Raw genomic sequence first — 23,232 nt, 5'->3', positions numbered from 1 at the left:
GTTGTAAATACCTGTGACATCCACCTGGTGTTCATTAAGCTGCTTCTGCTACCCTCCTAACCATGACTGTTTAGCACTTTTCGTTACGTTTACTTGACACGTATGCAATACGTGTCAAGTAAACGTAACGAAAAGACTTGACACACCTCCAGTGGTTTCCAGTGCCCCATTGCAACACCTACCACGACCAGACTGGCAACTTCATCTGCGGAAATTCAAGGCAGAGAGTCGCAAGAGGCTTCAAGATACCACCCCGGTGGGTGTGCTGGGCCCGCTCAAGACGCTCACACGCTCGGGCGAGGTGGTAGCTAATAAGATTTACGCTAACACGGCCCTAACCCCTCATGTACTACATAAATGGACCCACGGAGCCAGCTCGCACATCCAACGCTGCCCGTATTGTGACGAGAAGTGTATCCCTAACCTGTACCATTTGATATGGCACTGTGAGCACTTCAAGACCGATCGCGAGCCACTACTGGACCACGGTTCCCCACCCGGAGATGAAGAAGCGCACCTGCAACGCGTTCGAGAGGACCCCTCAGTACTTGAGAAAGTTATTGAATACGCACTAACCAGTGGTCTTTACAAGCTGGTGTAATAACCTGGACCGACACCTCTAAAAATCGTCGCACCTATCTCTTCACGGTTTCTGCGAACTATATGTTCACGGACTTTACAATGCTATCCACCATTTAAGGTGATTGAACCTTGAACATTGTTCTTTTTTTTCGATTATTCCCTCCCTTCCTTCATGTCCCTTTCCTTCCCCAACAGGGCATTCATGCCCCCTCTGATAATAAAGGCATTCCTCCTCCTCCTTTCTCTCTGCTGTAACTTCTGATCTGTTCGAACTCGTTGCTGTCAACCACATTGGGGAAGCCCCCCCCCCCCGTCACCCATCAAGCTGCTCCACGCAGCTTTTTGTGGCTGCTGCTTTCCCTGTACCCATCTGTAAGGCAAATAAAGTTGATTTGATTGATTGATTGATTGATTGATAATACGCGATTATGCAAGCTAGATGAGGGCGTTAGTACTTTTTGACGCTAAAGCCTTAGCTCGCTAGGCTGACAGACACGCGCACATAGCTGGCACCTGCAATAGGCATGTGTGGAAACCAAGCGGCCAATCCAACTGACTCTGGTGCCAACACCTATCGCACGCAACGTGACTTGACGAGAAAAAAAAATGCGCGGCGTATATGCTCACTTCTCTAAAATTGTCGCCGTATGACAATAGTTTTCTACCACCCTGTCCACGTAAATTCTTCTCAGCTCTTTCCGGCCTACCCCGCGCACTCTACCGCTCCAGAATCATTCTTTCCACGGTAAACATGCAGGAGGTTTGCTAAAATCAATTCAATTTTTCTGTGTTCCACTGCTCACGCGTCCTCTCCCGGAACCTTTCGTCAGTGTGTGACTAATTTGAACGCCGCCACAAAATCTGTGTTGGGTCAAAACCTTCTTTTCAACTAGTGTTTACTATTTGTTATCGCAAAAATTGAGCCATCATGTATTCCTAATCAAATAAACACTGTGAATACCACTTAGCTATTAATGGTGTGCCTCAAATATGCCTAACGTTATCTTTTTGCTGAACAATATTGACAAGCTTAAATCGTGTTTCCAGGTCCAGTTGTGTGGAAAAGTCTTGCCTATAGACTTTTCATTCAAGATGCATGTCGAATTTCGGCCGGGTAGATGAAATGAATACGTGGACGGATGGACGGGCGGTCAGACAGACAGACAGACAGACAGACAGACAGACAGACAGACAGACAGACAGACAGACAGACAGACAGACAGACAGACAGACAGACAGACAGACAGACAGACAGACAGACCAATATTTTGGTGTTAAAGTAGCCCAATAAATACTAGTGTCTTTAATAACCGTCGAAGGAACGGGGATTTACCGACAGACACGCGGTTGAGGGCAGGAGACTTAACCATTATTACACGCCACGAGCGAGCGCCGTATGTGGCTTCACACCTGGCGCCTCAACTTCGTAAATACAAAAAAACTTTAGTATTAAGTTACAAACTCGGTGCTTATTGTGTGGTGGTCCGCTGCCTCGAGCACAATTTACGCGATGGCGCAATCTGACGTAAAGCGCATTTTTTAAATCTAAGGTATAGAACTCCATCGTATAACATGAGTAGAGCAGGTCTATATCGTCATCGAGAACATAATGCGGTCTCCTTTTCTCGTCGTAAGAATAGTTAGGGACCTTGTAGCGTTTCGACAGACTGGCAAAACCGCTAAGCGTACCACATTACGATGCTCTTAATAAATTTTAATCTCTCTCTCTCTCTGCCGCTGGCGTCACCACAGCAACCGTCGACGCACACTCCAGTTCTCTGCCGCAGCGCCGTGCAGCCGATGGGTAGGAGGTAGGAATCTCCTCCTAGCGAGCTAACTAAAAAAAAAAACGCTTTCTCATTTTCATCTCATAAGAAGATGGTGATTGATTCTGTGGCACTTTCTTGGGCCATGAGAAACCACGATGGAAACCTAAATTAAATAAAACAAAACAAAAAACGGAGATGCAAAAATGATCTAGATCTCTTACAAGCACAATCACCCAGTCAAACAATTAAAACAAAGCATCACAAGAAAGTCCCTAGGCTTAGACGGCACGGGAATGTTACTTTAGAAAAAAACAGGACAAAATGCTGATATCAAGGCTTCCCGCCCATCTGACAGGCCCCACAGCGCACTATCCACCATTACGCAGATTAAACTTGTTCTCTAATGAAAGCATTCAACGGGCGTGCTTTTAATGTGAGTGAATACAAAATTTTCTTTTTGCTCTTTCGGCTTCTTCTGAAATTAAAAATGCTAGTCCACGGAGAAACAACGGTTTGTGCAATGGTTTAGAGGCGCGTTTTCCGCACTATAATAAACACGTGATAATGTTGAAAACGGTCGGAGTTTATTCTAGATTTCGACCACTTGGCTTAAAGTTTCGAAGGCCGTTAATCGGAAGACAAACGGGGACAGCGCTACGTCTAACGTAAGTGGGGGCTAACACTTTATGCACGTGCGTTGCAGTGTTTGTCTTTCCTTCAAAGTTCCTTTTTATAATCTGTATCAGGTGAATTTCTTTCCTGCAGATCTTTTTATTTTGTACATAAATCCGTGTGCGAATATTTCCGGCATTCAAAACATGGTCCCGGGGAGGCACAAGAGCAAGAATAGAGCCATGTTGACGTTTTTGACGTTGATGGCAATAAATGTTCCCCATCGTTTCTCCCCCTTGGCAAATATAGGAACGGCCACGATTCCATTAGAGGCTTTCTATAGCCATTTGACGTTACGAAATGACAAGTGACCTATAGCCTGTCTGTCAGCGGTGAAGGCTTCTGCGAACCTGAAACAACGCCGGATTGAGCATTGTGGCGTAATATGCTCATTGATATCGCCTTCACAAGATGCTCTTCTACACATAGAATTTGCTTTTTACTCCCACTCTTTGTGCAGCCACGGTGTTACAACAGTGCAAGGGGCAACATAGAAATTAGTCACAATAAACAAAAAGCTGCTGCCAGCTGCCATTCTCTTCGGCGGCGTGTTGTGGCCTTCATAAGATTACTTGAGTTTATAAGCTCAGGTCTCTTTAAAGGGAGATATTTAAGTCAGACAAGAAACAATTTTGTTTGGAATCGCCTTGAATGCCTTATATCCCGCAATAAAAGTGTGCTTGGCGTATAAGTCTAGAAGAGTGCACAAAACAATTCTGTGAGAGCAGAGAGAGGAAGATTTTTAGTGTAAACTGTGAAGTCAGGCCGGCTGGCCATGGGAATGTCCACTTGTGATATGGGAAGAATGCAAAACACTGCGGGAACAGCCATGAGAGCGCGAACATAGGATTGAACATGGGCTACAAGGAAATGCAACAAAGAAAGTTCGGGCAGAAACACAATTTGAAAAGCAAACTGTAAAGGTAAACGCTGAATTAAAAATACAAAAACTAGTAGTCTGACGCAGGCTTGCCCCAAACCGAAACGTAAGCAAAAGTTCCAGTTCGTAATGCGTTAGGCCTCTAAGTGCTATGTATATATATATATATATATATATATATATATGTGTGTGTGTGTGTGTGTGTGTGTGTGTGTGTGTGTGTGTGTGTGTGTGTGTGTGTGTGTGCGTGTGTGGTTCCGCGACGTTGGCCAGTGTAACGCACCTGGCGCTTATGCAAGCCGAATGTACCCCACTAAGCCCACTAAGGTAGCGTCAGAAACATTTCCACTCTCGTAAACACCCCGTTTGCGAACAGAGTTACTGCTCCACATCAACATGAATTTCCAACGCCAACAAACGGTAAATCTACGTCGTGAATGTGCCGCGAAAGCAGCGGCGACCGTGGAGAGCGGGACGGAGACTCCTGCGGCTGCTTTCGAAACGGGCCGCTAGGGGGATTTCAGTGGCGCACCTACAGGGAGCCTTCGAGGCGTATACTCTCCTGCGACCCCCTCTGGAGCCTCCACCGCCCGGCACAGGAGAGGCCCTAGACATCAACACCAAGCTGCCTGGGGTGCGAAGCAAGAGGGCCACTCCGCACCAGGTCATCTATCAGGAGGTGGCTGCCCTGCCGGAGAACAACGCCAGCATCCACGTCTTCACGAATGGGTCGGTGCTCCCCCGCACGGGCAACGCGGCAGCCGCCTGCACTGCCCCGGCACTTGGCGCCAGCCGTGTGTGCCGCCTGCCCTTCCCCGCCACGCCCACCACCGCACAGCTGGCCGGCCTGCACCTGGCTGCGCACCTGCTGCTCGAGCAGGCAGGCCCAGACCTCAAGGCCCTCGTCCTCACAGACTCCCGGCCAGCCCTCCTGCGGCTGCAGTCGGCTGACCAACCGGGCAGCTGCAGTGGACACGTGGAGCGGTCGCTGGTGGCCAAGCTGCACGCGGTGGCCTTTCGCGGCTGCACTTTGCAGCTGCACTGGCTGCCGGCACACATGGGCATCCCGGGCAATGAGGCGGCCGACGCTCTGGCCAAGGGTGCCCACCAGCCAGGTACCCCCGCCTCCCAGGACGTGACGGCGTTTGACGCCCCACGCCAAATCCTGGCCCGAATGGCCTTGACCAGACACCCGGATCCCAGAGTAGTTTCTGGCCAGGCCCCGCCTGTTCTGCCAGGGCGCCTCACCAGGGACGTCCGGAGCCTGCTGCTCCGGAAGCGCCTCAACTGTTGCGAGGTGGCGGCCCTGCTGCACCACCAAGGACGACGCGACGCGCCTCCCCCGCCTGTGCCGACTGCCCCGAACCCGAGACGCTGGAGCACCTGCTCCTGTCCTGCCCCGAGCACGCAGCACACAGAGCAGTGCTGCAGGCTGCACTCCAGCGTCTCGGACGGCCCAGACACAACCTGCAGGACCTGCTGTTCCCGACGGGTCCTGCCAGCTCCGGTCGTAAAGTGTTCAACCACCTCCTGGCATTCCTGAGGCCACTGGACTAACCCAGCGCCTGTAGCTGAGGCTACTGAACAAACACTCGCGCCGAACACTCGTGCCGCTGTCGCCTATGTAATGACCCCCCCCCTCTTTTCTTTTTTTTCTTCTCTCTCTCTCTTTTCTTCCTGTCTTTCTCTTTCACACCTTTTCTATTCCACCCCTAACCTCCTCCCAAGTCTTTTATCCCCTCCACCCCTCCCAACTGCACTGGGTTGTATGCAGGTGAGCTCCCTACTGAGCTCAATAATATCCCCAGTGCATTTTCCTTTCCTTTCTTCCACCAAATAACTCCTCTCTCTCTCTCTCCTGCGACTAAAGTTTTCGCAATAATGGTGTTACACGAAACGCCTCAAGAGAAACTCTCTGCCGCGCTGACGATAAATGAAGGGCACGGTCATGGAACGCCACATTGGAATATTTTGCTAGGAGACGATAACTGAATCACGGCCACTCGATGGAAACCTTCTTTCCATCGAGTGGTCGTGACTGAAGCGTACGTTCTGGCTGCAGACAGATAAACGCACGGTAGAACCTGCGGAAGCCTTGTCCGGCTAACCACCTAAAAAAGGCAAAAAAGTTGACTGCAGCAACCCTGTTGCGCAAACCCTAGCTGACTGTCGACTGAGAGCGGTCGCTGGTGCGGTCGCTACCAACGCTTCCGGGGAAGGTGTCCGTCGCGTAAAACCGCAGCGCACGGAACACTTGCTCCTCGGCAGTCATGGAGCGAAAGCCGCCTCAAAGTCGGCGCAAAGGGGGTCGGGAGCCAGATGGCTGCACAGTCAATGCATAGTACTTTCGAGAGACGAAGAAGGGCTTGAAATTCCTCCTCCGCTTACGAAAAAACTCTATCGGGATATATATATCCCTGCTACGGCGACCGTGAACAATGAACCACGCGCGTGTAAAGTTCAACTCGGCCATGCATTATCTCTCCTGAGTTTCCTCCGAGTTCTCTTGTCAATTTCACGCACCCAGCCTGTTCGTGGGCGCGGCGTAGTGACCGAATCCCCACCCAAGAATGGCTGCTATGGCGTCCACATCGCCGGTGGGGTAGCCTTGCAGCCACGACGTCACTTGCATTTGGTGCTCCAGTAGCAAAGCTAGCAGAAAACAATGAACGAATGAAGTCCCCGGCCACCGTCAGTCAAATCCTGCCACAGTCACAGGAAAAGGAATAGCTTCGGTCCGAACGAAGTGCTCGCTCTAGTCCGTACGATAGGAGCGGCCAAGACGACAAGATTTTCCTAGGCCGCCGTTTTCATACACAGAAAAAACACAATCGACGACATATGACACACCTTCAACGACTGAGACGCCCTCGTAAAAAGGTTGAAACACGCTCATTTCACGCTAGATTGGGACGATGTCGATACTACGCCCGCCGTCCGGACGTAAACAATGCCGGTCACGTTTAACAGTTGGGAGAAGGGCGCGTTCCCTTCGCTGCAGTGAACTTCTTCGCCTACTTAGTTTGGGCCTGCGCTGAGCTGCACTGGAAGCACCCTCAAACCACGTAACAAAGACAGTTCAGTAGAAGAACAGAACATCGAGAAGATCGGGGCCGCCCCGCGCCGCTTTTAGAGTGCGGAGCTTTAAAAGAAGGCTGGGGCCAAACCGGAGTTTTAAAAGGAATAGCGGGATTATCTACTTCACATAACGGAGTGCATATTGCAACTCGATTCGAGACGGCGCTGCACGCGTATGTTCGTACAAGCCGTGCTTTTTCAACGTGAGCGGCCTGAACTGGGCGCGCTGGTAATGCCAAGCGTGCTCCGCGCGACTGCGCTGCTTTCGTTTGAGGTTTATGGGATGCTGTACTATCACTACTTTGCTAACTCGATCAGCTGGAAACTCGGGACCGAGCTATCTCGGGCCTTCTGGAATAGCGCACCAGATCCAACTAGCTAAACTTTCTTATCTACTGGCTATAGTGCTTCAGTCAATCCAAAACTGGTAAGAGGCTCCGTCTACAAGAAGCTTTCGTTTAGTCACTCAGAGTGTGCGTTGAGCAGAACTACGTCTTTAGCTTTGATACAACGATTCTATAGGCCTTACAACTTGACAACTACGCCATTTGATGAGCTTTAATTTCCTACCGACTCTCTTGAGGCATCCGTAACAACAACCTCATTAAAGTCTACGCAACTTTCTTAGTTTCCTTTTCCTGTGGTGACAAATTAGTACGACAATGTTAAATGTTACGCAGTCACTCCCGCAGATACGTAAATAACACTTAACAGATATTCCCAACTGAGGAGTCAGCGAAGACGTGCGATTTGGCCTGATTAATCAACGATGCGAATTGTTCAGATCCCGTTCAAGCTTCAAAGCATATATTTGACTCGCAAACAGAGAGAAGTCAGGAGGGTTCCAAAGGGCCTCAAAAGAATTTGCGGAGCGTCCACACAACAAACAAATGTTTTCACGCGTTTACATATCGATGGCCGTGTACGACGGTGGTATACAACACGGCCAACATGGCTACCACAGAAACGGGAGGATTTCGGCTTCCTTCTAGCTCGTAAACGTGTTAGTGCATAGTGAAGAAAGAAAATCCCAAAAACATCCCCCTCGCGAGGGGCACGGTCAAATGCAGAGCATTTTCGGGGGGCGCACATACCCGATTTTATCTGGTTCGAAAGAAATTGACAGCGAGAGCGAACGCCGAGAACCGCCCCATCACGGCACGACCGCGCCACGACCACGTCAGGACTACGTCACGATCACGCCACAACTGTTGTTGCTCCCGCGCCAAACTACGACGCATGCGTGCCCCACCTGTTGCTGAACGCGATCCGAGCACGCAGAGAACACGCGAGGAGCCGTGGAGAGCAGGCGAGGAGGAGTGGGGGAGAGGGCGCACCTGGAACGGCTGTTGCGGACGCCGAGGCACGCCAACGCCGGGTGACATCGTGAGTTAAAGAAATGCTCTGCATTTAAAAAGGGCCCATCTCCCCGCGAGGGGGGCTCAAGTAAATGCGTCGCGTAGGGGGTGGGTGTATTGCGTTAACGTTTAGTGTTTGGGGAGTTGGTGGTAGTGAATGCGTTGTATCAGCAGCTTCTTGACGTAGTTTGAATGAGTCAAGGATATAAGGCGCGTTCGTAGCCTTTCATTCTGTGTCGGTTTTGTGGCGCAGTGGGAAGAGCACCATGTACCTCGCGTTCCGCCCACAGGTAGTGAATGCGTTGTATCATCAGCTTCTTGACGTAGTTTGAATGAGTCAAGGATATAAAGCGCGTTCGTAGCCTTCCATTCTTTGTCGGCTTTGTGGCGCAGTGGGTAGAGCACCATGTACCTTGCGTTCCGCCCACAGGGTCGTGGGATTGAAACCAGGCGCCGGTAAGTATTATTTTTTTACATAGTGTAGGGGGAGGGGTGCGGACCTGTTGTTGAGAGCGAGGAGGGTAGCGAGATGCGGGAGAGGAGGAGTGGGGGAGAGGGCGCACCTTGAACGGCTGTTGCGGACGCCGAGGCACGCCAACGCCGGGTGACATCGTGAGTTAAAGAAATGCTCTGCATTTAAAAAGCCGCATAGGACCGCTAAACATTGCTTCGTCACCCACTTATCGGTGTATGTCATTGATGATGTGGTAAGTATTGATTGCTGCATATCAAATCCCAATTTGGGAGACAAAAATTAACCGATTGTCGCGGCAAACCCTAATTCAACCGTCATGCACGGTTACAGTCTGCACTACCGACTGGTCGCGCAATTTAAGTGAACGCGCATTAATCCGGATTAGTTTAGATTTCTCTATTCTCTATACACAAGCCATTTAAATAGATAGAAAGACTAAAATAAATTGCGATAACTGAAGCTGAAGCATAGCTAAAGGCTGAGCTATAGCTTGAAAGTAAGGGCGTCCCTGGGTGCGCAGCCGTATCGTAAAAAAGGCTAATGGAGTATTTACTCTGTTCGCACAAGGTAATTAGTTGAAATGAAAACCTGATGTAGAAGGTGAAGGAGTAGTTCTAGTTGGTAAATGAACCGCAAATCGCGTTTAATGAACATTTCATTCGTCTGCTCGCTTTTCTGATGGAGGCGAAGAGCAAAAACGCCCGTGTGTACGAGATTTCGGCGCACGTTAAAGATCCCCAGGTGGTCAAAATCAATCCGGAGCCCTCCACTACGGCGCGCCTCATCGCCAGCGTTGCGTCGGCGCGTTAAACCCTACAATCAATCAATCATTCATCTGCTGCCCTAGAACAAAAAGGCTTATTCAAGCCATAAAAGTATGGATAAATTCTGTGAATGTGGGCCGCAGCCAAAGCTCGAGCAAAAATATCGGTAATGTAGATCTCTCTCTTTCTGTAGAGTATATCTCGAGGCGAACTAACAGAGATTGAAAGAATACGCAAACAGGTCAGATAATATGAATCAAATGGCCAAGCGATAACTCAAGACTTCTGCGGCTCTGCCAGCGCGTCGACAATGTGGACGTGAAGCTAGTCAAGTGACGTGAAATAAATTACCAGCGGTTGCATTATGTTTGCAGGCTTATGCTCTATCCCCGTTAAGCCAGGTCGACTGCTGCGGCCCTCAGAAATGAACTTCAGCTTCAGAAGAGGTGCCATTCACGTGAGGATTTTAAAAGATTCTACATGAAGCCTGTTCTGTCTGAAACCGAGTGAATGGCTCGCGTGGTTCATAATTTCCCCCAAAATGCGACGCTTTTCAGTGAGAACCAATGCCTCAATTTCATTTGCGAGATACTCCGCATCTGCTTCCATTTTGCAGTAAAAAATTTCGCGACAGAGACCTGAACCCACCAAGAATATGCTCAGGTTGGGTCATTTCGCGTTTTCGACGGGACGCAGCCAATAGGGAGTATTTAGAGGAGGACAGGGAGAATATCAGTGACTGAAGCAGGAGTTGAAAGCAGAAAATCTCTTCAAGTTTTTACGGTGGGCTTAACTCACTCGCACAAAAAAAAAAAAAAAAAATCAGCCGCAGCCGTCACCCTTTCGGTCTAAGAACAGAAAAATCGATTCCGAAAAAGCATCGATTATATCTGGGGCTTCGGCAAGAGCCCCTGCCTCTCCAATATCCGCAAATGCCGTCCTCTTTCTGGGTCACTCGCTGAGCCCGGAATGCAAAGACCCTTCGGGAGAAAAACTCACAAAAAGAAAAGAAAACGCGTTAGTACTTCTTCACGCTCAGCTTGCTCAATTTTTAATAAAGTAGGAATCTTGACCAAGCTTTTTTGGGCGGTATTGCAAAGAATCCTTTAAGTGAAAATCCCATCTCGAAACTTCAGTGAAAGAAAAACAGTTATTATTATATTACAGTACTTGAACGAGTTCGTACGCATTACTGCTCTGCGTCTGGTTTGGAGGAATACTCTCGATATCGAGGTCAGTGGCAGGGAATGCGTGGTAATGGTTTTTGTGAGGTGGGTTTGCTGCCTGATAAATCCCAGCGAGTGGAGAACGGAGGGCAGGCTACCTTAAATGTGGGAGCACTACAGGACAAGCAACTGCTACGGTCGAGCCTACTTAAACAAAACAAAAAATGTCGAATAAATCTCGAAGCAATATCACTGAGATGTCGCTACACTTGCCTCTAAACCGTCCGGGTGATCATCAGGATATCTGGATTTATTTTTTATTTGTTTATTTAGGTGCACTTATGTTATTATGTTTAGATAGGGGCCACACATATCCCTGGCTCTTGTTAGAAATTCTCGTTTACAAGCGAGCTCAACATTCTAGTAACATGGCCCTATTGCTTTTGTCATGTACTTTTGATCACCCCTCGGGATTAAAAAAGAACAATACATTTACTTCGCCTGTTCGCGATAACAGTTCGTCTCAAGATACGACATTTATGGATAGTAATGCAAGTAACGTGCACTAGCCGTTGTGTCAAGCGTTTAGAAAAAATGCCGTGTCCGTCTTCTTCATTGCGGGAGCAAGATACGACTCATGGCGGAGAAAATTTACCCCGTCAATCCATGGACAGGCTCCGACACGACGCGTAAGGAGAGAGGTGGAGACAAGCCTAGCTGAAAGCGGTGCCGCTTCATTCGAGTAGCGGCCGGCTTGGTGCTCCGGGGACAGCGGCTTTTCGGCACCTGACACCTAAGTTGCCTGTCATTCAAACGCAAATAGTGCGAAACGAGTGCTGTGCCGAGGAGGCGCAAAACGCCGTCAAATAACCGTAATGGAATGTTCATACTTGTGAGCAATGAAAGAAAGAGATACGCAGCCACCGCCGCTGCTAAAGCGAGAAAGGTGACCACTGAGGCCAAACACTTAAGTATGGCTGGCACGATGTGCTTGTAGTGTGTGAGAAATGCCGCGTTACGGACTACTGAAGCTGGAGCAAAGTGCGCGCACCCGGCCGAGCCTCAAGTTCGCGAGGAAGATGGCTGAGATACTTCGGCGTTGCTAAACATCCACCAATAGATTTTTATTGTTTTTTTCAGCAGTGCGAGAGCCTTCGCTACCTACGTGAGTTCAAAATCCGGCATCTATGCCACACAGAATGGCTGACTGATCAAACACTAAACCACAGGTAAACGAATGCTCCTAACGACGCCAAACGTCTCAGCGCAGCTCCTGTTATCAAAGTAACTAATTCAGCCACAAAAACAAATCGAAGAAATAGGACTCTCCGTGGGATTGAAACCATGGTCCTCCACAATGGGAGACGAGCGCGGAATCTTTGCGCCACCGCAGCGTTCCTATATTATCATTGCACGAAAGCAAGTGCGCTAAAACTACCCCGTAAGAAGGGAAGGAGCTTATAGCCACATGTCAAACGCAAGCAGCGACAAAGGTGATTCAATATAACAGCACTGAAGCAAGAACAAAAGTCAAACTGTCTGATGAAAAGTCAGGCATTGACATGTTGCCATCGACCCATTAACATGCAGCGATCGATACACTTCGCACTTGGACAATCTGCGCATGAACTAGGCTTTTCCTTGAGCGAGGTGGCTTAGTTTGGTGATCTATCATTCATGTGGGCCAGTCGGAAAGAAGAAGGTGATGATTCTAGGTGACTGATGTTGTATACGTGGATTGAGCTGTGGCCATCCACATAGACTCGCGTTATAAGAGCACAGCCGCCTAGAGAAGTAACTTCAGCATCCTGATTTTAGAAGTAGCAGTTAGGCGACCCAAAAAGCACGTCTCCGCTAATAACGCTAACAAGGGTGATTGGGCAGGGTTCTTAGCCGTAATAACAAAGAGAGCGAAAAAATTATGCGGAGGAAAAAGAGGGGGGGGGGTTAGTAGCAGTGCGGCACAGACGCATAACCATAGGTCGGCGTACTCACTCGTGAGTACACTCATTTGTACTCATTTGTACTCAAACTCACGAGTGAGTTCGATGATGAGTGATCACACACCCAAAAAAAAACAGTGAGTACGATGACGAGTGAGTACAGGGGTAAGTCCACTACTCGTGAGTACAGTACTCATGAGTACACTACTCATGAGTATGAGTACTCATGAGTACAGTATTCATGAGTATGAGTACTCATGAGTTTGAGTATTCATCAGTATGAGTACTCATGAGTACACAGCACTCATGAGTACAATACTCATGAATACTGTTTTTGCGAGTGCTTGCACTCTTGAGTATATGCACTCCTGAGTACAGTAGTGCAAACAGTAGTGCAAACAACAAAACGGACGACAAAAGCTGCCACCGGAAGACACACAGAAAAACGCAGTTTACGGCCACGGCTGCACTGTTAAGCCCCGAGCTCCCCTGAGCCCGACCCGGCCTGAGAACAAGAGGAGACGCCAGACGCAACGCGAGTGCTTGCGTTCCGTTTCGCTTTCTCACATGTACTTGCCTTCGCGCAGTAAGTCGCCCAACGACAGTGCACCGCGTGAAACGTTTTCTTCCTCTGTCCTGATTTATATGTAACCTGTGTTTTTCTAATCAATTAAACAATTTATTTTTTCTACTTAGTCTTTCATTCGAGCTACGACCTAGCTAACAGTGCAGATAGGTTGATTATTCGTTAGTAATACAAATTAAGTACTCATGAGTACAGATTGAGTACTCATGAGTGCAGAATGAGTAGTACTCATGAGTGCAGAATGAGTAGTACTCATGAGTACAGATTGAGTACTCATGAGTATAGAGTGACTACTCATGAGTACAGATTGAGTACTAATACTCGTGAGGACAAATGAGTTTGAGTACAAGTGAGTACGATTACAAATGAGTATTTGATGAGTGAGTACGAGTGATTTTGCGAACAGACGAACTTTTTGAGTCTGAGTTTGATTGAGTACAGCGTGACTGAAAAAAATAGTGATTGAGTTTGAGTGAGTTCTTTCTGTTTTGCCGACCTATGCGCATAACTAAACAAGCCGACACGAAAGAGGTGGCGCCACTATAGGTACCACGACATTCCGTTTCCAAGCGAGTGCAGGCCGGACGCTTTCGGTACGATCCAGAAGTTTAACTAACATGGTGAGACGCTCCCGTGGGCACCTAAAGTTTCCTAGAAGATACCAAACAGCCCTTTCTAACAGCGAAACTGTTAAGCAAATCGTAATTTTCCGTGCCCTCAGTTCAACATACAGACAAATTGCCAAAGCGCGCCTTTGAGCGCGGGCGTCGCGACAACCTCCAAGCGTCCTCTGCGCACATTTGTCAAGCCAAGCACACCCACTTGGAGAGATTGGCCAAGATTGCGGCGATCGCCTTGCAATTAGAAAACACCAAGAAAATGCTGAGCGCTCGTGGGTGCGTGGCTCGCGGCGACCTCCCAGCGTGCCCGGCGCACGTGTGCCAAGCCGAGCACAGCTACTTAGGGAGATTGGCCAAGATTGGCCAAAAAATCTCCAGCGTTCACCGTAATCCCGGCAACACGTTCTCGGAACGTGAATGCCAAGTCATAGAGTACGCCCCTCCAAGGTGACGTCCAATGATTATCACTTCAACAAAAAAATGAAGGAAGCTTACACTCATACCAACGATGATGGAGTAAAGGTGGTTGTGGCAGCGCAAGAAAAGTAATTCGGCTGCAATCGTTGACTTCAACCTTCGTGAGTGTCACGAAGGCTGTGTACAGCTTCGCTACCCTTTTTGTGTTACGCGTTAGTGTGAGCTGCCTCAATTTTTTATACGAAAACGATGAGCGGAAATATTCTAATGGATCATTTCGGAATAAGAGAATACTGGAAATCAAAAAACGTAGGACCGTGGGGGGGGGGGGGGGGTCGAACTTAGCAGTAAAGCGTTAAAGCCACGAATTTACTGTATAGACCGCATAGGCCGAAGAACGAGCTCATTTTAGCAGTCGATCCAAAAGATGAGCTAGGGGTCAAAGCTAACCAATAGAAGAAGCGCCTGGCGTACGCTGAGTGGGAAAAAAAAATTTTCCCCGCATTTCCCCGAGGGGAAGAATGTGAAAGTGCGAATGCAGGAGTTGAATTTGCGCGGTTCGGTAATGTTCGCGAAAGAGAGATCACACACACACACACACAACTACAAAGAAAGAAAGATGCATTTGTTCACAGACACCTATTTGTGTTGTCGTTGTACTTGATTGCTAGAGCGGATCTCAGCTTTGAAATTTCGTGTCAGTACTCCTTTAAGCGGGTGCATTAGCCCTTCTCACGCCCGATTCCTGGCCAATCCCCCACGTGGGTATGTGCCATGCGCAGACACCTATTTGTGTTGTCGTTGTACCTGATTGCTAGAGCGGATCTCAGCTTTGAAATTTTGTGTCAGTACTCCTTTAAGCGGGTGCATTAGCCCTTCTCACGCCCGATTCCTGGCCAATCCCCCACGTGGGTATGTGCCATGCGCAGACACCTATTTGTGTTGTCGTTGTACCTGATTGCTAGAGCGGATCTCAGCTTTGAAATTTCGTGTCAGTACTCCTTTAAGCGGGTGCATTAGCCCTTCTCACGCCCGATTCCTGGCCAATCCCCCACGTGGGTATGTGCCATGTCAGCGGCCAGGCAGCGCGCGCCCATCTCCCCCCGTTGCCAAGGAAGACGAGGAGATTCCTGGCCAATCCCCCACGTGGGTATGTGCCATGTCAGCGGCCAGGCAGCGCGCGCCCATCTCCCCCCGTTGCCAAGGAAGATGAGGAGCGCGCGCACCCGCAGCTGTTGCTATGTGGACGGACGGCGGTCACCGGAATTCAGGGTCGCTTATAAAGTGCATTCGCACTTAAAACAGAATTTCGCGTACGCACCCCCAAAAGGCTGTGCATAAAATGAACACGCGACCTTCCACGCGACAATTGCTTTTCTAATTTCGTGTGTGCAGTGTACGCATGATTGACTGCCAAAAGTCTACATCAACAGGCGAGGTGTAACGCGAGAAAGCCACGGCTATGAAGCGCTGAAAGCAGTGGAGCGACGGAACACGGCCAAGAGAGCCCAACCAGCGGCCTACTCAGTGATTAGGGCCATGAAATCGCGCTCCAGGAAGAGAATGGAGATCGTAGCAGCGGAGACAGAAGGAAGGCAAAACGACAAGTTGCGACCGAGTACAAGCCCGTGCGATTGCGCTTACATTAACAAGATTCATGAAACGACTACAATTGTGTGGCGCTGACCCAACTGTTAGCGCGCACGCAGTGCATTGTACAGAGCAAATGAAACGTCCCACGACGTTATCTCTAATGAAGCATGGCGTATTAAACAGTACCGGCAGAACCGTTCAACGATTGAACGCTAATGTTTGTAATGATTTCGCCTTCTCCAGGTCACCAGGCGTGGCGTACTTAGGCGTCATGCTATTTTTTAGTACTAAAGATAAAACCCGATCTAACGAAGTCATTGGGAACTGTGGATTATTTCTTTAAATCGAGAGCTTCGTAAAATCGCAACTGCCGTTACAAGCAGTTTATTCCATAAATTCGATGTCTAAAGGGAAGCTCATCTTCGCAGCTACCATAACATCATAATTGTTGCGGCGCTCAAATTTCGATAATTTATCAATGGGCTCGGAGTCCGCGATAAAAATAAATCGCCAGGGCTTCTGGGGTAAACGAATTTATTTTCGTGACTAAAAAGCTGGTGATTTTTTCCTGCATGCGCTTTGTTAGCATTGGGTGGACAGACGGTGGCACGTAGCACGCAAGCGCGTTCGACGCGTCGTCGGTTCTTCCGTGGGGAGCAAAGCAAAGCGCCTGAGCAAGCGAATACCGTCCATCACCTGGCCTGGAGAGGGCACAGCAGCTTCAGCAGTTTCACGGTCGTTAGCATAATCAGACACTTCGTTTGCGCCTCGAACTAACTCCAAGATTTCTTCATCGTTCAAAACCTCCGTAATATCGGTGCTCAGGTAGTCATCGAAGCTCAGCTTTGCTGCCGCCTCGTTAAGCCGGCGAAACTGTTCCCAGGAACTTGGCAGGATTTCTTCTAGCTCGTGTTGAGATCTGGCGGAACTCGATACAGCCTCCGCAGGAAACACCAGGAAACCGGTGTGGTTGAAGGAGTTGACGATGGCGTGGTGCTGTGGAGAAACACATTCGGAATTGCGCCATTTCTAAATGTGTCAGCTTCTCAAAATACCTAATTAAACCGGGAATTGCTCTAAATCTATGTCGTTAATTCGCGTTCATAAAGGAATTGATCAGTATATTGATTGATCGCCTGTGCCCTGGCAACGTTTTCTTGCGGGAAGTTTTCGGACTTCCTCAGTTCCCAATATTTGGCAATAGCATCCTTTTTCCAGCAGCTTATGCAACAAAAATTCGCTTATGGATCCTGTGATTTATTTTAAGTACATTTGTAACCGGTTATATCTGTCATTTACTTCTTTAGTATGGCTTTAGCATCTTTAGCATCTCTTTTTTAGCATGGCTTTACATCTGGTTTATCACCCGTTACACAACTAGCTGAAATAACTGATGAAATAACTAGTACATCCAATGCAAATGGCCAAATCGACGCTATACTTCTAGATTTGACAAAGGCGTTTGATGTCGTCCCCCATCCTGATCTAATAAAAAACTACTTGCAATTGTCACTGAACGAAAAGTATTCGCATGGATAGAATATTACCTAAGAAACAGAACACACTGTCGCGTCATAAATTAGTGTTTCTCCGAAGCGTTGGACGTGTACTCTAGAGGTCCGTAGGTATCTTGGCTGGGCCGAACTGCTTTTTTAGTAAATATAAACGATACTTATCTTACTGTTGAACCCACTATTCAAATTAAATTATTCGTGGAAGACCTCGTGGTATACACAGGTGTTAATACCCGAGATGACCAAACTAAATTAAACAAAGCTTTCCACTCAATTGAGACATGGTGCACAAAGTGGGGCTTAAGTAAATACTACTAAGACAACTTGTATTACTTTCAGCAACAAAAAGTCGCCCCTCAGCTTTGATTATTCTTTAAGTAATTTTACCATCAACAGAATTGATAAGATTGAATATCTGTGCGTTACACTTACAAGTAACCTCCGTTGGGAAACGCACGTTGACAACGTATGTCGGGGTGCACAACTGAAATTGGCATTTTTAGAAAGGAATTTGCGTAATACCCCTCCTGCTGTAAAATTAAACGCCTAAAAAGCACTAGTACGCTCTAAGTTGGAGTTGGCAGAGGTTATTTGGAGCCCTTGCAAACAATAATTCGTCAGTAAAATTGAAAGAATACAGAATTTAGCTTTGCGTTTCATTTATTCTGTTTATTCGCGTCACTCTAGTGTAACCATTTTAACTAATAGGGCAAGCCTCCAAAAACTCGAGCATTTCTTTATCAGCTACGGTCACTTCAAATTGTCGCAGTAGTACTACACCCACGAGCCTTTCCAACGTCCAGCGAGGACACATCACAGTAAGACTATTAGGCAACCGATCAGTCACGTTAATATCCATAAATATTCTTTGTTTCCTCGTGCACTGTTTTGGTGAAATACGTTACCTGGAAATACAGTGAACTCCGTGCCGTTAAAAGTGTTTTCTCAACGTATTGTCAATATATGTTTTGGTTTAAGTATTGTGTTTGAAAAATTGGAATACATTATCATTGTTTGTGTCAGCATATTTATGCCTCTACTTGTATATGTTGTGCGTTTTGAAATCATGCCAAACAATACTGATGTATTATCAAGTTGTATGTTGAATTCCAGTCGATGTATGTTTTGGTGTTCCCGCCCGCATGGGCCCGAGAAGGGACCGCCGTATCTGTTATAAATGAAAAAAAAATTAATGATTTAGGACGGGTGTTCGCTGCACATCATGTTTTACCCCTTTCGCTGCCCCTTTACCTTCCCGTGCCTGTTATGGATCGTCAGACACACTTCCGACTACTCTGCACGAAATATCAAGGTTCCGTAAATAACCGAAGCATTACACTCTAAATCTAAGACGTTTCTTGGAGGCTTTGACGCTATTCATACGGCATCAGGCGTCAGATATTAAAAATAGCAACTTCGACTTCTCTCGATCAGTAGCGCTGTGCGGTGGCGTGTTTTAAGTGCAATGCACTTCTTAAGCGACCCTGAACCTGCGTCCACCGGCGATGTCCGCGCACGTGGAGATGGGCGCGCGCAACCCGGCCGCTGACATGGCACATACCCACGTGGGGGATTGGCCAGGAATCTCCTCGTCTTCCTTGGCAACGGGGGGAGATGGGCGCGCGCTGCCTGGCCGCTGACATGGCACATACCCACGTGGGGGATTGGCCAAGAATCGGGCGTGAGAAGGGCTAATGCACCTGCTTAAAGGAGTACTGACACGAAATTTCAAAGCTGAGATCCGCTCTAGCAATCAAGTACAACGACAACACAAATAGGTGTCTGTGAATAAATGCATCTTTCTTTCTTTGTAGTTGTGTGTGTGTGTGTGATCTCTCTTTTGCGAACATTACCGAACCGCGCAAATTCAACTCGCGCCTTCGCACTTTCACATTCTTCCCCTCGGGGAAATGCGGGGAATTTTTAGTGTGTGATTCGTTCGGACCTATTCTAGACTTTGCCAGATACCTGCCATCTGCCTATAAGTTCGTCCTGTTCTGTTTTTTTTTTTTTTCAGATTGTCTCGATGGCTGAAATGCACTGAAAGGTTGCATAAGATTCTTTTTGTGGAAAAAGCAGCGTCGGAAGGGCCAGGAAATATATAAAATCAGCAATGCCAAACGAGCCCAAAAGTAGCCGCGTCGCAACACTCAAAATTTCCGTCGGCACAAATCTTCAACGGTCACCAGTTTGGCGACAGATCGCCGGACCTAGCAACCCTGGTCCTCTCCGTCCGCTTTCAGGCGTTATCATCAGCTGTACGCGGAAGTGCGTTATGGCTGCCAACCGGATGCTGACGATGCAGCCAGGCACGAGAGCTTGCCTGCACCCGAATGTGGTGCAGCTGCAAGTGGAATGTGGAAAGAAGGACGATGGTTCTACTTCGGAAACAAAAGAAAGTTACGTGATTTCAGTACGTGCCGGGCCTGCGCAGTGGAGTTGTTTCACGCCCCGTCGGCAGCCGCATGCTCGGCAGATGAGTTCGCGATCCGCACCAGCAATAATGACTACTGCACTCCGCTCCCCCGAAAATAGAGAGAACGTCTCCTCCTATGCTTTGGAACACGATCTTTCACCTAGCACAGGGGGGTCTCGACGACGAAGAATCGTTAACGCTGCACAGCCGAAACCGAGACAAGTGTCTACAAATCTAGAGGTGAGAAATGTTTGGTGCGAAATAGCAGACCCATGCTAAATGCGGGGAAGCATTCCTCTTTTCTACGTCATCTCGCCGTGCAACTTGCCAGGTGAGAACCAGTCAATCATTACATATTCTACTTCTATCGAGGGTTGGCTGGCATTTTGAGGAGTTCGTTGCCTGTATGTGAGCCATAGAGAAGGCAGGTGAATAAGCTGCGGCTTTCGAGGCGCTGAACATCAGGTTCGACTCCTGAGATCCCTAATGTCTGTTCATTCCCTTTTCCCAAGCTCGCATTATATCTTACAATAAAGGTCTTCTCTCTGCCTCCCTCTCAGCAAGAAATCCCAAAACGTTAACAGCCAAGTGCGACGAAAATTTACCTGTCCCAAATTCTGCTTCAACGTGTGGTATGCACCAATGAAGTCTCTTGTGACGTAATTATAAACTCCGCAAACGTGCGGTTTTCTTTATTAAAACCGTTCGAAAACACGCCATTTCAGCCGACGCAGCACCTAGCGGTGTGTCGCCACTGCGGTGAACTTCCGGGTGTGACATGGAAGTCAGGACTCCCGTGAAGCAGCCGCCTCTCCTCAGTAGCCCCTTTACGTGCGGCCATACGCGAGTGAGCAGTCTAATTCGTGCCTCTTGCATGAATAATTGCTTTCACGCGTTTCCGTAATGCGAGAGTCTGAAGAACCTCTGGGCTTTCGATACATTAGGAGCTAATTCAAAGAGTACCGGGGCCGGTCTACCCTAGGCAAGACACCGTCGGCGAGCGAGTACGGCACTGGCACAACGGCCGCAACGGTGGCAGCAGGCGCTCGGTCGACTCGACGGGCACGCAAGGCAGGTGTACGGCGTATACGCGAGGCGATACGCTGTTTGCGCGGCTGGGCGGTGCGTCGGTGCGCGAACGACCATGGAAGCTGTGCGCAACACAACAAGCTCGCGGCCGGCCGTCTCTACGAGTGCGCAATACTCAGAAACGGCCGACGCGAGCCGATACGCTGTTGTCTTGGCCGGTTGTGGCGTGAACGAGTACGGCAGATAGCTGTGCGGCGCAGTTCCCGATCGCGGCCGGCCTACTCTTCGAGAACGCGAGTGGCGCGAGTATGGCACGAGGGTCGGGGCTCGAACAGGGGCAGCACGCGGCGCAACGCACGGGATCGATTTAGTGCGAACTTCGTCAAAAAATAAACAAAAACTAACCGCTGTTGGCAACATTTCGCTCACCAGTTAGGAAAAAAAAAAACGATACGATAAGAAAAAAAAAAGGGGGGGGGGCTGCACTTTTGGCAGCTTTGAGTCTCGGGAAAGGTCACTGTTTCAAGAGTCCAGCGAGAACATTGTGCGTTTTCGTCGCTTCATGGAATCATTATATAAACATTGGGCGCGGGCACCCTGCTAACCGGAACAAAACTGCACGTGTAAACAAAAATAATGAAATTCTGTATTTGAACTTTGATAACATGCGCGGAAACTGAATTCTTACACGCTAGCCGACATGTTTCGAAGCTTTCCTCCCACGGTAGCTTTTTTTTTTTTTCTTTTCTCTGGATGGTTCGGTCGGCGCAGGGCATAGTAGCTGTGCCGGCGCCCATCAAGCACTCAACCCTGCCTTTTGTGTACCTATCTCCTAGTTCCCAGCTCCGCCACGACGCCTCGCGATGCCTTTGTTTTCGTTTTACCGGACGACTATAGGCGCGTCTCAGCAGCTCACAACAAACCAATAATGGTTGCACGAACTTCCCAACCACTATTCGAGTATGTTTTAATTGTTTTACGAAACGGATGACCCGAAACACATCGAATTCGCGCCGTCTTCTCGCAGGCAGCTGTGGAAGAATCCGCCGGCTGCCCCCACTCGATTTCTGAGTGTAACGTCACTTCCGGCCGTCCGTAACGGCCGCCCTTTTTTCCAAGTTTCTGTTAGAAAAGAGCGTTTTTGATATTTGTTTACGATGCAGCGCCGCATATTCGGGCCCCCAAAAGTTTGCAGGTGGCAACTGTTAAGGTAGTACATTTGAGGAGCCGAAAATTTTATTGCAATTGGCCCTTACGTCCTACCGCTACGTTAGCTAATGAACACTTCGAAACACTAAACGCCCGTTCACATTGCGACTGGAAAGACTAAAGCGACGCTAGTCGCATCGCTCAAGTCATTCTTGTCTCAGCGACCAAACATTTAACGAGAATAATCGCTCTAGTCTCCACAATAGGAGCGAATTGAGCGACGCTTCTAAAGCGACAGAAATCGCGGCGCTTTAATGGCTTCACGCGCAAGTGTGAACATTGTCGTCTTCTCACTCGAGGTGACCAACACTCCATAGCCGCAATTTTTCTCGCCCACATCTTAAGCTACAGATCTAAGCGCAGATAGCCTCTGTCTTTCCTGCACGCGGAAATTAAAAGCTGTCGCCGCAAGTATTGCTCTCTTAACTAACCTTCACTTGGAAATAATAAATAGGAAATAACCAACCACCGATCGATATACTTACTTGCTAATCAATTGCCATATCTGAAACCACTACATGTTTTGCGACTTACATTTACGCTCGGTTTTTTTACCTCTTCACTCCGTCAGCTTCCCTTCCGACGGTGATGTCACCCGCTCGGGTTTTGGCTGTGCCCGAAAACAAAGGTGGCGTTCGATTGACGCATCCAGTTGCGGTTTGTGGGAAAAAAAGAGGAAAGGAAGTGCACTGGGGCAGCTACCTTCTGACATGCTAAAAATGGCAGCATCTCCACTCCGTGGATGATGGCGAGGGTGCGGAGTACGGGGGATCGAAATGACATCCAAGTTGCGCCCATACCGTCATTCGATTTCAGCCGTGAGTTGCACCTTGATTATTTCCTAAATCAGGCTGCAACTCATGGCTCAAATCAAATTTCGCTTGATTTTCGCTTGATGTTGGTGTGCTCACGGATGAACGCGGGCTCACATTGGGAGGTCCTAAGGTACTCCGCACCGTCACAGGCGAGGGAGTAAGCCGTTTGAGTCCCGGGTAGTAACTTACGGTCGTTGCCCAATGGGTAAGACGACTGACAGTAAGGGCCGTATTCCGAGTCCCTCCTCCTCTCCATTTGCTCCCTCCACTCGAGGGAGGGGAGGATTCCGCAATGCTTATGCACGGGGAAATCGATCTCAAGCATCTCCTCCACTGGAGGCTTGGG

The sequence above is a fragment of the Haemaphysalis longicornis genome, unplaced genomic scaffold (genome assembly GCF_048455015.1).
Source record: "Haemaphysalis longicornis isolate Haplotype H1 unplaced genomic scaffold, Haemaphysalis longicornis Haplotype H1 scaffold_9, whole genome shotgun sequence".
NCBI classification, from domain to species: Eukaryota; Metazoa; Arthropoda; class Arachnida; order Ixodida; family Ixodidae; genus Haemaphysalis; species Haemaphysalis longicornis.
Note: the sequence above shows the minus strand (reverse complement) of the source record.